A 4422-nucleotide genomic window follows, 5' to 3' on the forward strand; every position below is an offset into this window, starting at 1 on the left:
CCTAGGCTGCAAACAGCCTCACGCTCCACCCTCTTCATTATGAGTCTCATACAATTAGCACGCCAGCACTTCACTTTTATGGTAAGAAATTACAGTGAGTAGAGTATGCCATTAATGTCCTGAGAGGATTCACAAGACCAAGGTGCTTTCTGCATTCCCAAGGTGACTGCGGTACGTGACTTGTGGCCTTTCAGCATGGACTGGCCAACTGCTGTGCTTGTAGACCATTAGAAAACAGACAATGACATGGACAAAAGAGGTCCATCAGTGCAAGAAGGTGTGGACAAGGAGTATGGACTATACACTTTAAGCTCTGTCCTCCTTCTGGGCAGAATTACTTGCACTGCTTTTTTTTTTTTTTTTTTTTTTTGTGTGTGTGTGTGTGTGTATGTGTGTGTAAGAAGTACTAGTGGCTAGACACCAAATATTAGCCAATGGTACATATGTGTTGGAGATAATTACAGCCAGCTCTGGACTGCTTTTCGAGCTCCTAACAAAATCTGCTCATCCCTTGTCAAATGCCACACCAGAAGAGCATCGACATACTGTCAGTTTTCAGCATTTAATAAATCCAAATGGTACATTGCTACGTCAACAGTTCTTTCTCACCTGTCAGTACAACACAACAAAAAAAAGTATTTGAAAAATACTACAGTAAAAAGAATCTGCACTTACTGCTTCCAGTTCCTATGAGGAGGCCAGAAAAACCACCAACAGTCCTAAGCTGTCTACAAAGGAAGGCACCTAAGACCACAGACAACACATTTCAGAGCTGGGTCCTCTCTTCTTTGTTTCTCTTTTACCTTTTCATCCCTGACAACAGCAAGGAGACTGCACATGAAACCTGTATTTCTCAAGACTGTTTAGTAGACAGTAGGCATCCAGCGTTAGGAAGGATTTGGGAAGAATCAAGGCCTGGGAGTTACAGCATACATGCAAAAATAAAAGTGACAGATCTCACTTTGGGAACCCCATTCCAAGGTCTGAAGCCTTTTAATGTAGGGTAAAGTACTAGGTAAACATTAAAAATGGGAACTTAGTGAGATTTGTATAGTAATTAATTTATATTTAACAACAGATAGTTCAGACAGAGTCAAATTGGTAGAATATCCTTGATTTCCAGATAGACTCTGAGCACAAGTGTTTTAGCTGAGCACATAATTAGCCCACATCCCAATTCTGTTCTTATTGAACTGAGTAGCTCTTGGTTTAAATGAAGGCAGACTCAGCATGTGTTATAATCATTTCCCTATTTAACCATTGATCTGCTCACAATTCACGTGTTTGCTGGGGAAAAGCACCCATTCAAACACAACTGAACTCTTTCACTCAGGTGCATGCACCCTTTGCCCTTATTGCACAAAATTCTGTAAAGATTACATTTAAAAGGAAAATATCCTAACGTTAATTACAATCTAAAATAACACCAAACACAACATAATTCTACGCACCTCTCCTCCTATATATCAGAAATACCAAGCTTTTAAGCTTACATTTTAACTTTTTATTTAAAAAATCAAGCACTGTTTATATTACTGATTTCTAGATGAGAAAGGATGAAGACCAATTTCAGCAGCAGCTGGGAATCAGTATCTTCTTCTTTAGGACTTTGGTAAACTTCTGCTTCTACTTCCTCAGTAGGGATTTTGTCAGTTCTCAGGGTACACTGTCAATTGATTGTGTAATCAAAGAGTAAGTTTGCAAAACAATGTATGTGATAGCCAAAATCACTAAGCTCCACCAAGTGGCACAACAGAGAACGTGTTACCATAAAGATGGAAGTCTGTGCTTTGGAACCGTTTCAAAGGTGATTGTGATCTCCACTTAGCCTGCCATAATTAAGTATTCAGCTACTTTTGTTTTCTAACTCCTACAAGGAAGATGAATAGGGCACTGGCAGAAAGACGCCCTGCAATATAATTATTATTTATATAACACTCAGTTCATGATGCTGCAGTACAGGTTTCCCAATCCACCCCACTGGGTACGAGGTTAATTGCCCAAGTGTCACACTCCTGTGCATTTTGCAGGAGCGGTTGCAGAAGTAGTGCCTGTATGAACATACATGCTAGGGACACAAACATCTGCTGTTACTCATTTATATTCTGTCAGTGCCTAAATAGCATCAGGCACAAAATGAATGGTGTTACCAGCACAGAAAACAAAGATGGCTCCTGCCTTGAAAGGTTTCCAACTGTTAAATCAATCCATACCCCAGAATGAAAACACTAGAAAAAGTAGACTGTGTGTGACACACGCTAACAGAGCCAAGGGAATACCACAGGCACCAACGCACTCTGTGGTCCTCTTCCTCAAGGGAGAGCTACTTAACACCTTCAGAAGCACTCCTCTGTTCCAACAGCTCAAATTTACTTTTCCACTCTGGTTTAGTAGACAAGTCTTAAGTTATGAATAGGTTGAGCCCTAAAGCTTGTCTGCTTTTTCCAGGTGTGTCAGCTGATGTGCTAAAGGCACATCTCTACCCAGAAAGCAAACTTCATTGCACAGAACCCTTTTATCCCTCATGAAGACACAAAGGATGTTACTTTCAGGTTCACTTGAAAACATGTTTAATATCAGTCCCCAGAGAGCATTTTCCCCTCTCAGTGAATTCATTCAGAATTGCAGGATTCTCCCAGAACAATACTTGTTCCTTCTGGAGGTGCCAGGCAGAAGGGAAGAGCACTCTCTTGCCATTAACACACATGAAGAGCTTGAGGCTGAACATACTATGGAAAAGCTCCTGACGTGCTAGGGCATGTCACATAGGGATACTACTAAGAAAAGCCTATTACAACTACTCCTAATATTCTTATCAGTAGTGATTTTTATTGTTTACTTTTTTAAGTGAACCATTATATGTTTTATAACTTATGTTTTAAACTCTGACCTTGGCATGGCAAACAGGTCAGACCTTCATTGTGATCAGGGCAAAGAGGGAAAGAGGAGAGAGTACAGTATGATAAAAAAGCAGTAACTTCTGTTTAGTGTGCAATTCCCGAGGCAGCTGAGCCCACACAACAGAGAGCATGGCAGCAGTGGGAGGGAGGTGCTGAAGTTGCCACCGCAACCATCAGGCATCTCAGGATGCTGGCTTGTAATCGGATCAGTCACACAGTGCTCGGAGGTAGCTTCCTCAGGCTAGGGGAGAAGGAAAAACTGATTTGTGTGTGTGTGGGGGGGGGGGGGGGGGAGAGAGGAGGAGGGTGAATAAAATGCAAGGTAAAGTACGTAAGAAAAATAGGTAATGCCACTTTAAAGTATCAGGTGCTGAAGCAGACTTGAATGTCTCATTCCAGCAGAGAGCCCCACAAATAGCTCCACTCTGTTCTCAGGATTTCTCTGCTCCGGAAGCAGGTTTTAACATCAGCAAAATTATTAGAAACTGGCCTCAAGAGATCTGATGCTTGGGGATTTTTTAAAAGAGTTTACATAAGCTATCAAGACTTGTATACAGAACTTTTATGAAGTGAGGAAGCAATGCCAGAAAGCCTGTGGATGAGAATGTCATAACCTGAAGGAATTTTGTTAGCTCTCCTCCTCTCCAGATGGTAGCCCATCAAATCTTGCCACAAGCCAAGTTATCTTCTGGGTTGGGCTAACCAAAATCAACTTGGGTTGGGCTAACCAACTTTTTCCATGCATATTTTGATTCTAATTCCATAAAACATCTTATCAAAGAAAGCACAATCATCTCTGTTTATCAGTCTCTTTTTAGTCAGACCAGAATGACTAAGGCTTAGTTAAACCCTGCAAAGCTATCTAAAAATAATCTTAGTTTTTAATCTTTGCCCAAGACAATTCACAGTATTTTTCTTCCTTTCGCATACTACTTGTCTAAGTAACGTCAGGACTGACATTAAAAGAACTTCCCTAGCACAGAGGAAAAGCTGTTACTGTGTTCCCAAGGTTTAAAGATGAATGTCTTTTAATATAAAAGTTTCCTAGCAACATGTGTCCTTAGTCTAGGATGTATTCCAAAAGTGGTGATGCTTTCAGCATTGTATCTGTCTCTCTGTTGAAACTAGTTGCTGAGCTCTGTTGTCACCCTTGCCTTCACAACCCCTTGTAGCACAGAAAGCAATCTTCTTTTCCCAGGTGCCGCTTCTGTCTCCCACTTTGGTCTCACATACAAAAACACCTGCCCACCCTTGTCTAGTAATATGTATTCTCTGCCTTCTTCCATAACTCTGCAGAAGCACCTCCTTTTTTCTCACTGTTGGGGCGACTATCAGACTCCTGAACATTTCTGGATCTCGTGTCATTTAGGTGTAAACTCTCCAAACTATGGAGCTATTTCCATAGTGTTTGTAGGGCTATGGACAGCACCACCATTTCTCTGGCCAGCAGTACAAACAAGCAAGAGCACCTTCCACAATAGGAACTGCATCTTGCACACAGAGAAAAAAAACACATAGAAAC

The sequence above is a fragment of the Aythya ferina genome (genome assembly GCF_964211825.1).
Source record: "Aythya ferina genome assembly, chromosome: 10".
In the NCBI taxonomy this organism is placed as follows: Eukaryota; Metazoa; Chordata; class Aves; order Anseriformes; family Anatidae; genus Aythya; species Aythya ferina.